The sequence below is a fragment of the Heteronotia binoei genome, chromosome 11, assembly GCF_032191835.1.
Source record: "Heteronotia binoei isolate CCM8104 ecotype False Entrance Well chromosome 11, APGP_CSIRO_Hbin_v1, whole genome shotgun sequence".
NCBI lineage: Eukaryota > Metazoa > Chordata > Lepidosauria > Squamata > Gekkonidae > Heteronotia > Heteronotia binoei.
The window spans coordinates 72,648,974-72,661,215 of record NC_083233.1 but is presented as its reverse complement, the minus strand read 5'-3'; the positions used below and the strand labels follow the sequence as shown (position 1 = coordinate 72,661,215).

The 12,242-nt window shown below is 47.1% G+C and overlaps 1 protein-coding gene across 1 annotated transcript in view; it reads right to left on the bottom strand.

Annotated features, from left to right (window-relative positions):
* The window catches only part of SLC15A4 (solute carrier family 15 member 4), an 83,343-nt gene that overhangs the window by 22,398 nt on the left and 48,703 nt on the right, over positions 1-12,242 (bottom strand). The gene's annotated exons all lie outside the window — the stretch shown is intronic.

Sequence of the window (12,242 nt, the reverse complement as noted above, 5' to 3'; positions counted from 1 at the left end):
TCTGGTGTGTGTCACAGGCTTCCTGAAAAATTCATCCCTACCAATTTATCAGGTTTCTAGTCCTCAAGGGAATTTGGCAAATTGTGAAACTGAAATCTGGTTTGCGTCACAGGCTTCGTAAATGCCTGGGGGGGGGAGAATCACCATCACCGATTGATCAGGTTTCTAGTCCACAAGACAGTTTGGAAAGCATGTGGACAGTGCATAAGGAATCCTTGCTTAACCACAGTCAAATGGGTAAGGTTGAGAAAGTATGTGCGTGCATAATGGGGTGGGATGGGGGCTTTGAAGATTTACAGCTCCCCCCATATAACTATTTCCTCCTTCTAAGGATAAAATGGAGCAGAGGAGAATAATGTAAACTGCCAACAGGTGGCACCTAGAGATCTCATGCTTTTACAGCTGATATAAGAGCTGAAAAGTTGGTTTATATACCCCCCCCCCCATTTCTCTATCCAAAGGAGTCCCAGAGCAGTTTAAAATCACCCTGAAGAAGATGAAGAAGATATTGGATTTATATCCCGCCCTCCACTCTGAAGAGTCTCAGAGCGGCTCACAATCTCCTTTCCCTTCCTCCCCCACAACAGACACCCTGTGAGGTAGATAGATATTGGATTTATATCCCGCCCTCCACTCTGAAGAGTCTCAGAGCGGCTCACAATCTCCTTTCCCTTCCTCCCCCACAACAGACACCCTGTGAGGTAGATAAAGAGATTGGATTTATATCCCGCCCTCCACTCCGAAGAGTCTCAGAGCGGCTCACAATCTCCTTTCCCTTCCTCCCCCACAACAGACACTCTGTGAGGTAGATGAAGATATTGGATTTATATCCCGCCCTCCACTCCAAAGAGTCTCAGAGCGGCTCACAATCTCCTTTCCCTTCCTCCCCCACAACAGACACTCTGTGAGGTAGATGAAGATATTGGATTTATATCCCGCCCTCCACTCCAAAGAGTCTCAGAGTGGCTCACAATCTCCTTTCCCTTCGTCCCCCACAACAGACACCCTGTGAGGTGGGTGGGGCTGGAGAGGGCTCTCACAGCAGCTGCCCTTTCAAGGACAACCTCTGCCAGAGCTATGGCTGACCCAAGGCCATTCCAGCAGCCGCAAGTGGAGGAGTGGGGAATCAAACCCGGTTCTTCCAGATAAGAGTCCGCACACTTAACCACTACACCAAAGTGGCTCTCCCTTCCCTTCCTCTCCCCTCCCCTGTGAGATAGCGGCTTAGAGAGAGAGAACTGTGATGGGCCCAAGGTCACTCAGCTGGCTGCATTGACAGGAGGAGGAAAATCAAACCTGGCTCTCCAGCTTACAGTGATGAAAAAGATCAGTACCAACCCCCTCCCCCCGGCTATGTGTTATATGGTGTATGAAAGACGTATGGCATTATTATAGAAGAAGTAGAGGGGAGAAGGTGTCTGAGAGGTGATAGGATCACCATCTTCAAATACTTGAAGGGCTGTCATATTGAGGATGGTGTGGAATTGTTTTCTGTGGCCCCAGAAGGTAGGACCAAAACCAACAAAAGATGTCTGCAAGTTAGAATGCGACCTTGGAGAAGAGTAACACCAGAGTCTGGGAAGCAGGGGTGGAATTCTAGCAGAAGCTCCTTTGCATATTAGGCTACACACCCCTGATGTAGCCAATCCTCCAAGAGCTTACAAGGCTCTTTTTTGTAAGCTCCAGGAGGATTGGCTACATCACGGGTGTGTGGCTTAATATGCAAAGGAGCTCCTGCTAGAATTCCGTCCCTGATTCCCAGACTCTGGTGTTACTCTTCTCCAAGGTCGCATTCTAACTTGTGGACATCTTTTGTTGGTATCTATCTTCCATTACCAGGGAGACGAGATTAGGCCCTTGTTTCCCACAGTGGCTTACCTTCTACTGTGGCCTCCTTTGTTATCTACGCTATTCTACATAAATCTTAAAAGAATGCAATGAATATATGTGAGGATTAGTGAATACTGGTATTGTAGTACATGGGTTAAGCCCGGTGGCACAGAGTGGTAAGCTGCAGTATGGCAGTGCAAGCTCTGCTCCTGAGCTGAGTTCGATCCCGGTGGAAGCTGGGTTCAGACAGCTGGCTCAAGGTTGACTCAGTCTTCCATCCTTCCGAGGTCAGTAAAATGAGTACCCAGCTTGCTGGGGGTCAAGCGTAGATGACTGGGGAAGGCAATGGCAAACCACCCCGTAAAAAGTCTGCCAAGAAAATGTGATGTGTCGTCACCTCTTGGGTTGGTAACAACTCAGTGCTTGCACAGGGGACTACCTTAACCTTTTTAATACATGCGTTAGTACAGTCAGTACAGTTGTGAACATATGCACATGAATACATGTAGGAACACCTAAAACAACACAGCTATGGACAGGACTGGAATGCTAGCAGAAGCTCCTTTGCATATTAGGCCACACCCCCTGATGGAGCCAATCTTCCAAGAGCTTACAAGGCTCTTTTTTTGTAAGCTCTTGGAGGGCTGGCTACATCAGGGGCGTGTGGCCTAATATGCAAAGGAGCTCCTGCTAGAATCCCACCCCTGGTTATGGATATATGAATGTCCTTTGCGTAACTGACTCTTCATCAGCAATGACAATACAATGATGAAAATCAACAGACAATTTCTGAACCACAAGTCAGAGAAAAATCCTTGTCAGAGACTTGTCATCATGGTTAAGGTCAACTGTTCTTCACATTTGAACCCATCTTTGATGTCTGGGTTTCTGGAGAAACTTGAGAATAGCAGAAGCCTCCTGTGGCCTCCTCAGGGACCAACTTGACCTGGATGGCTCAGGCTGACCTGGACTCATCAGATCTCAGAAGCTAAGCAGGGTTGGCCTGGCTCATATTTGAAAGGGATTCCTCCAAGGGATACCAGTGCGATGATACGGAGGCAGGCAATTGCAAACCACCTCTCAACCAATGCTCCCTCTAAGCTGTTAGTGTGCGCTAGCTCAGTTTTTTTAGCCTCCGGCTCACACGTTTTTGTCTTGGCTCAGGAAAAATGGCCCCAGAGCAAGCTAACGTATGCAGCAGCTCACCACTTTAATGCCGGTAGCTCACGAAGTAGAATTTTTGCTCACAAGACTCCACAGCTTAGAGGGAGTATGTCACGTTCTCAGGGTGCAGGCAGGCAAGAGTCCAAAGCCAGTCCAAGGTCAAAGTCCAGGAAGTCAAGCAGGAGCCAAGTCACCAATGCAGAATCACAAAACAGAATCAGAAGTCAATGTCCAAAAGCCAAAGGGTCAGGGTGCCAGGGAAATCAAGCAGGTCAGAATCAGGGATCAGGAAGGAGCGTGGATGCAAGCCAGAGAATAGACTTGTTGCTTCCACAAGGTTACCAGGTCCTGGGTGGGAGCTATATGGGAGTCTCAATCAGCCTGCTCCCTGGGTGGCAGTGACTCTGCTAGAACTTAGGGCTGAGAGATCTGAAGAATCGGCGTGCCTCATGTCTTCACTCTGGAAGTTCTTTCTGGAGCCTGCTTTGAACTCTTGAGATGGGAGAAGGAGAGTTTGGAGGAGATTGATCGTCAACAGCTGATACTGGTGCCCGGAGAGTGATTGATGGGCCAGCTGCTGTTTGTTCAGGTGAGGAACTGGCTGGCAACTCTTCCAGGTCTGTTAACCCTTCCAGCTCCTCCTCGTCAGGGCTCATGACAGAGTATTGCTCTCAACGTCTCTTGCCTCGAAAGGGTCATCCTAAATCGGCTGTGATTTGATGGCATTTTTCCAACACCACCACTTGAGGAGCTTGGGCTAACCAATGGGATAAATACAGCGTGTACATTTCAAAGAAGGATCTCGGATACAAGATACTCAAGCTAGTGAGCCAAACCACCCAAGGCGGTCGCTCTTTGCATTAGAAAGAGATAATGAATTGGGATCAATTCAATTTGGAAGGGGATTACCTGAATTAAGCAACTCCCGGCTTAATCACAGTTTCTACTACTCACACACAGAGAAGCCGTAAGAGAAGGAGGGGGAGAAAGAAAGAAAAGCCCCATTTCAAGAAACCAAGTTCCTGATGCTGCATGATTTGAGCATTATTGTATTCCCTTGTTAGCATCAAGGGGAATTACACAAATCCATACCGCGTGGATTAGCTCAGAGCTACCGATGCACGCAGACATTCTTTCTGTATCAAGGCAATCTTGTTACAACTAAGAGACTCCCATGCAAAAGCAACAGGGAGAGCCGGTGACCCACAATACTTGGAGGGGGGGGGAGAGATCACCTCACCCGCTTGTTGGTCTTATGTAAACACTATGGTACAGTAAGCTTGCAAGAGCAGGACTTAATCCTCTTTGCTTCCTATGAATTCTAAAATATTCATTCAAAAACAGGTTCGGCAAGCTATGCGGTATGGTTCGGAAACCACTTGATGTGGCGCTAAATTGCAGGTTTTTTGTTGGGAGGTTGGAGAGCGGCGATAAGGCCTATCTAGCCTGTATTGCCTACTTCAGTGACTTCTCGACAGCACGCTTGGAGAAGCAGATCTGTGCTCTAAATTTTCTAACTGGACGTATCTGTTACTCCGTGCCACTTGGAGCAGGGAAACTGCGCACAGCATCAACCCACTCTCCCCGACATGCTTCCCATGTAACGACAAGCCACCGTTTGGTGTAGAGAGCCAGTTTGGTGTAGTGGTGAAGTGTGTGGACTCTTATCTGGGAGAACCTGGTTTGATTCCCCACTCCTCCACTTACAGCTGCTGGAAGGGCCTTGGGTTAGCCATTGCTCTTGTAGGAGCTGTCCTTGAAAGGGCAGCTTCTGGGAGAGCCCTCTCAGCCCCACCCACCTCACAGGGTGTCTGTTGTGGGGGGAGAAGATATAGGAAATTGTAAGCCGCTCTGAGTCTCTGATTCAGAGAGAAGGACGGGGTATAAATCTGCAGTCTTCTTCTTCGTTGTTGTTGCACAAAGAAGTCTGGAGGGCAGGGCTTCTTTTGTAGCAGGAACTCCTTTGCATACTAGGCCACACACCCCTGCTGTAGCCAATCCTCCCAAGAGCTTACAGCAGGCCCTGTAAGAAGAGCCCCGTAAGCTCTTGGGACGATAGGCTACATCAGGGGTGTGTGGTCTAATATGCAAAGGAGTTCCTGCTACAAAGAAGCCCTGCTGGAGGGCATCCTCTGTGCCACAAATGACCACCTCTTCCTTCAGGGAAGATAAAGGCTTACAGATTCACAACAAACCGCTGCTTGCTTTTATGTCCAATCCTCAAGTTGCATTCCCTCCAAACCAGGATTTGAACCAGTGCGTCAACCACCATCTGGAGCCAATGACAAAGCTCAGCTCGCTGATGATCTGAAAGCTTCTATGACTGGAGAATCTGCAAGGGACAGAAGGAGTGCCTAAGCAAGCCCCCCCCCATTTTGTTCCCTTAACAACCAATCAGGATTTGTCATTATATGAGCACACGAAGCTGCCTAATACTGAACCAGACCCTTGGTCCATCAAGGTCAGCATTGTCTACTCAGACTGGCAGTGGCTCTCCAGAGTCCCAGGAAGAGGTCTTTCACACCACCTGCTATCAGATCAGAAATTAAATCAAAAGAGTTTCTGGCTCAACATTAGGAAGAACTTCCTGGCCGCCTTCAGAGCAGTTCCTCAGTGGAACAGGCTTCCTCAGGAGGTGGTGGGCTCTCATTCCCTGGAGGTTTTTAAACAGAGGCTAGATGGCCAACTGACAGCAGTGAAGATCCTGTGAATTTAGGGGGAGGGGTTTGTGAGTTTCCTGCACTGTGCAGGGGGTTGGACTAGATGACCCTGGAGCTCCCTTCCAACTCTAGGATTCTATTATTTGATCTGGAGATGCTAAAGATGAATCAGGGACATCCTGCACACCAGGCAGATGCTCTACCAGTGAGCCATGGCCCCTCTCATAAGAATATCCTTTTTCTTAATATTCTCTCATTCAAGTATTGGCTCCACTTTCTACTGAGTCAGGCTTTTGGTCTACCAAAGTCAGTTACTCAGACTGGCTGTTGCTCTCCAGAGTCTCAAACAGAAACTTTTGCATCGCTACTGCCTGGTCCTTTTAACTGGAGAGGCCGGGGATTGAACCCGAGACCTCTTGCATGCCAACCGGAGGCTGTCATGGAGCCACAGTCCCTTCCCATAAGTGGCTCATGCCTCTGCCAATACATGAATCATGACATCATCCATTGGGAGAGAGGAAGGATATATTGGGATGCTCTGATCCTATTGGTGTGACAACAAACAGACATCCTGGATTGGACTGTTACTTATAATATTGATTTATGGACATTTATGGACAAATAATATGATTTATGGACATTTATGGACAAATAATATTGATTTAGGGGCTCTGAATTTGAATTAAGTGTTCAGAATTATGTATTTTGAAAAAAATAAAAAGAAAGGTATGAGCATGTAAATTGTAGCATGAATATTTGAAATGTTTTATACACAGTGCTTATTGTAAGTTTCGAATGATCTGTACACTGTGCTTTCCCATTCTGTTTAATACATGGATGGAAAACCACCGCCTTCCTAAGATTGCCCTGTACGGCGAACTTTCCACCGGCCATCGAAATACAGGGGCACCAAAGAAGAGGTTCAAGGACTCCTTGAAGAAATCCCTTGGTACCTGTTGCATTAACCATCACCAGTGGCCTGACCTAGCCTCAGATCGCAAAGCATGGAGGCACACCATCCACCAGGCTGTCTCTTCCTTTGAGAACGCACGCATAGCTGGTCTTGAGGACAAAAGGAGATTGAGGAAGAATCGCACTGCTACAGCACCAACCCTAAATCAGACTTTTCCCTGCAGCCACTGTGGCCGGAGCTGCCTGTCCCGCATTGGTCTTGTCAGTCACCAGCGAGCCTGCAGCAGATGTGGACTACTGCACCTTTCTTAAATCTTCGTTCGCGAAGTCAAGCCGAGAGAAAGAATACATGAATCATGACATCATTCACGGGGAGAGAGTAAGGACATATTGGGATGCTCTGATCTATCGGTGTGACAACAAACAAGAAATGCAAGAATCACAGAAATATTTCTACCGCCAAGAAAGTAATGTCCTACCGCCTGACTTCTGACTGAACAGAGGAGGGAACAGGATCTATCCTATAACTGGGATATCACAGGCGCGAGGCAGATGCCTTCTCACTGTTCTTGAAGTAGCCAACAAAACACATCCCTAAATAAGGAGAACTATTTAAATATGTGTACCGCAATCTGAAAAACGCTCTCATGGGAGTAAATACCACTGAGTACTCTGGGAAGGATTCTGAACAGAGCCATTTAGAATAGTGCTGTTTAAAAGACAAAGCATTACATTCCAGATATGGTATATTACAGAAACAATGGTCTATCTGGATCGTGCTTTCATTTGTAGATTTGTGAGTGAATAAGAAACGGGAAGAAGCTGCTTTTCCAGCCCCTGTGCAGGTGGTATTACGACTGAGAAGTCTGTTCCTCTTTTGTGTGTTGTGTCGGCCCCGTGACATGGGAAATGTGACCCGCATGGGTTTCCTGTTCCCCCACAAGCCGGTGACACATGCCCTTGGTGCCCATTCCACCTGGCGTCAGTTAAAAGTGGAGGGAGAGAGAGAGAGATACACCCATTAGCCAAGCCCTACCAACCTCCAGGTGGGATAGCCACAAAAGTGAGAATCACGGAGAATGAGCAAGGAGAAAAAAGGCACAGCCCCCATGACAAGTAGTCCTATAACCTATTAGTTATAGGTTATTCATTCACCCTGCAAATATATGAGACACAAAAATTCCAACGTTCATTCCTATAGAGACGTTCAGATAAATTTATGGCAATAATCCATGGAACAACCACAAGGAGGGTAATATGTCAGAAAGTCCTTAATAACAGATCATAAATGAATCCAAAGATGCTTTGGTGTAGTGGTGAAGTCTGGAAGAACCGGGTTTGATTCCTCACTCCTCCGCCTGCAGCTGCTGGAATGGCCTTGGGTCAGCCAGAGCTCTCCTAGGAGTTTTCCTTAAAAAGGCAGCTTCTGGGAGAGCTCTCTTAGCCCCGCCCATCTCACAGGAAGTCTGTTGTGGGGAGGAGGAAGGTAAAGGAGATTGTGACCACTCTGAGGGGTTGTTCAGACGCACAGTATAATCAGTTGTCGCTACTGTTTCATACCGGATTAAAAGTGGCTAATCAGACAGCAACATCTGCCTCCTGGTAACTCGTAGTAGCCCCACCCACCCCAAATCCTTCTCAGAACCGGAGTATTTTGTTACCTGCTCCTTTGCGGTGTTTTTTGAGTTCTCTGGTTTCACCTTGTAGTTTCCCTGTCTAGATAGTTCTCAACCAACTTCCGGATGTCTGAAGGCTGTCCCGGAGCAAAAGGAGCCTCAGACATCTGGTTTATGGTCGCCATTTTTTTAAAAAAACTAATTAGCTATATGCACAAAACTGCATAACCACATAATGTTTTAACCTGTGCGCATAATGCACGCATGTGCATAATGCGCATAAAACAGAGAAAAACAGAACTGCATGGTGCCATCGTGTGGACGGCAGAAGACGGCTTCACCACGGAGTGATTCGAATTGCAGTATGGCAGTCTGATTGATAATATCCAGAACAAAGATATTCGGAACAGAACCGGGTCAGTTTAACACGGACTCAACACGCTGTGTGAATAGGGCCGGAGACTCTGAGATTCAGAGTATAGGGCAGGATATAAATCCAAAATCCAATAGGAGAGCCAGTTTGGCGTAGTGGTTACGTGTGCGGACTCTTATCTGGGAGAACCGGGTTTGATTCCCCACTCCTCCGCTTGCACCTGCTAGCATGGCCTTGGGTCAGCCATAGCTCTGGCAGAGGTTGTCCTTGAAAGGGCAGCTGCTGTGAAAGCCCTCTCCAGCACCACCCACCGCACAGGGTGTCTGTTGCGGGGGAAGAAGGTAAAGGAGATTGTGAGCCGCTCTGAGACTCTTTGGAGTGGAGGGCGGGATATAAATCCAATATCTTCATCTACCTCACAGGGTGTCTGTTGTGGAGGAGGAAGGGAAAGGAGATTGTGAGCCGCTCTGAGACTCTTCGGAGTGGAGGGCAGGATATAAATCCAATATCTTCATCTACCTCACAGGATGCCTGTTGCGGGGGAGGAAGGGAAAGGAGATTGTGAGCCGCTCTGAGACTCTTCGGAGTGGAGGGCGGGATATAAATCCAATATCTTCATCTACCTCACAGGGTGTCTGTTGCGGGGGAGGAAGGGAAAGGAGATTGTGAGCCGCTCTGAGACTCTTCGGAGTGGAGGGCGGGATATAAATCCAATATCTTCATCTACCTCACAGGGTGTCTGTTGTGGAGGAGGAAGGGAAAGGAGATTGTGAGCCGCTCTGAGACTCTTCGGAGTGGAGGGCAGGATATAAATCCAATATCTTCATCTACCTCACAGGATGCCTGTTGCGGGGGAGGAAGGGAAAGGAGATTGTGAGCCGCTCTGAGACTCTTCGGAGTGGAGGGCGGGATATAAATCCAATATCTTCATCTACCTCACAGGGTGTCTGTTGTGGGGGAGGAAGGGAAAGGAGATTGTGAGCCGCTCTGAGACTCTTCGGAGTGAAAGGCGGGATATAAAACCAATATCATCTTCTTCTCTCCATCCACAGAAAGACACATCTTGTTCCAACCACGGAAGTATCCAGTATCCAGTATCCAGACATACAGCTATGCAGCTTAATGAGGATTTCTGGAATATCTAGGACTCCATTTTTGCTGACATTCCAGAAATACTCGTCAAACTGCATGGCTGTAGGCCTGGGCCACTACCTGCCTCTCCAGGTTGGTGTTAGGATGATGCTGGACAAAAATGCAAACTATCACAGCAATCATACCCAGCTTCTTATGATGAAGGTTCATCAGTTCTTTGTTAGACCGAGCTGAAGAGCAGCGCAAAGCTAGATCAAAGATGTTTTTGGACTACTGCAAGTTCAGGATTAGATTTTGGCTGCAATGGTTCCAAAAGTTTGGCAACCGGATTGATTTCCTGGCTGAGCAGCCTCGAACACCGCCGCTTGGAATTTACAAGAAAAGCCCAGAAGAGTCAGCGTGGCTGATGTTCGTTAGATTGAATCAGCCGCATTCCCACACAATTTATAAGATGTTTAAGATAATCAAAACTCCCTAATGGATGGCTCAAATTGCATCAAGGACATCAGCCGCAAGGCTGAGCGGGATTAAAATGAAGTTCACCCAACCTGCAATGTTGGGTTATTAGAAATATCCAAATTCCTCGGATAGCAATCCAGTGATATTTACCAGTTCGACCAACCAAAAACAAAACAAAACCCCTGGGAAGATTTCACTCCAAATGCTGATACGCACATGCTGCAATTCATACCATGAAGACCTATGTACCAGGAAGGTGGGGTACAAACAAACAAACAAATTACCTATGAGCAGGATATTTGCTTCCTCCTTGTTTGCTACCAGAGACAAGGCAAGTTTCCAGACCTCAAGACAAGATTAGATTGAAATATATGCCAGGGGAAATCAGAATCTAAGAGGGTAGAGACTCAGTGTCTACAGTTCTGTGCCCTACCCCACAAACAATAGATCGCTGGTCTTCACCTACCAGTTCGAGACCTACAATTAGGATAGGGCCTGACCTAAGTTGAGTCCTCTAATGCAGGGGTGTCGTTATGTGGGCCAGATTTGACATAAATGAGACTTTGTTGGGCTGGGCCATGTGGGTCATAAAATGTAAGCAGAGATAGAAACTGTATAAATGACACACACACAATTAAAGATTTTTTTTTTAAAAAAACCTTAAAATAAAATATGCTTAAAAGATTACCACTCTTGCAATATTTTGTTCATTTAACAGTTTCTGATAACTGACACCACTTGCATCAAAATTAGTGCATCAAAATCTGGAGACAATGTCCGAGCTGCAGCAATCTTGACTATGCTGTTCAGGTGTGTGTCTGTAAGTTGCAAATCTACTTCTGACTTATTGACATTCATCACAGAAATCTCATGGTCAATGCTTTGAGCCTAAGACCCAGGGAGAAACATGAAATGGCTGGGCATTGTGAGCTTTTGTACATAAGTTGTTTCAAGTGCTAGTCAGTCAATGGAGAAAGCAGAGGCTTTGCTCTGCTGCTCTTGTGCGATTAAGCAAGCCAGACAAAGCAAACGGTGATGCAGAAGGAAGCAAGAGAGAGAGAGAGAGAGGAAAGAAGGAGATGACAGTGAGTTGCTCAGGGGCCTGATAGGAGCCCTCCAGGGGCATGATCTGGCCCTCGGGCCTCACGTTTGACACCCCTGCTCTAATGGAACTTCATCCCTCACATTTATATCATAGTCTTTTCCAAATAATTCAAAATGGCATACCCACATTGGGTGAGCCAGGGTTTTTTTTACACAACAACCCTCAGAGGAAGGTTAGGCTGCGATTGAATCAAGGGCCCAAAGTTAGTTAGTACTAGTTTCTCCAATACTAAGAAAATGCTATAACCACTATGTCACACTGAATTCCCCACATGGCCTTATTACTGCAGCTGTGTGTGCATGTGCCATCAAGTCACAGCTAACTTATGGCCACCCCGTAGGGTTTTCAAGGTAAGAGACATTCTGAGGTGGTTTGCCCTTGCCTGCCTCCGCATCACGATCCTGGTATTCCTTGGGGGTCTCCCACGCAAATACTAACCAGAGCTAACTCTGCTAGCTTCCAAGATCTGATAAGATCGGGTTAGCCTGGGCTGTCCCAGTCAGGTATCACTGCAGCTAGGATCAAACCATTTGTATTAATCATCAGCATCTCGTATTTTGATAGAAGAAAAAATGCAATAGGAGAGAAGAAATGAGTGAGCACAAACATCCTCCAAATTCATGTTGGCACCATTCTGGTTTAATAGACCTATCTCCTCCTTCCCGCTGAGAACTGTAGTTTGCAACATGTGTTAAGAAGAAGACCGTATTTTTATACCCCGCCCTTCTCTCTAAATCAGAGTCTCAGAGCGGCTTACAATCTCCTTTATCTTCTTCCCCCACAACAGACATCCTGTGAGGTAGGTGGGGCTGAGAGAGCTCTCGCAGAAGCTGCCCTTTCAAGGACAACCTCTGCCAGAGCGATGGCTGACCCAAGGCCATTGCAGCAGGTGCAAGTGGAGCAGTGGGGAATCAAACCCGGTTCTCCCAGATAAGAGCCCGCACACTTAACCATTACACCAAGACACAACGCCATTCCCTGCTTGCTACAGAACTACAGTTCCCAGGATTCCATGGGCAGAAGGCATAGTG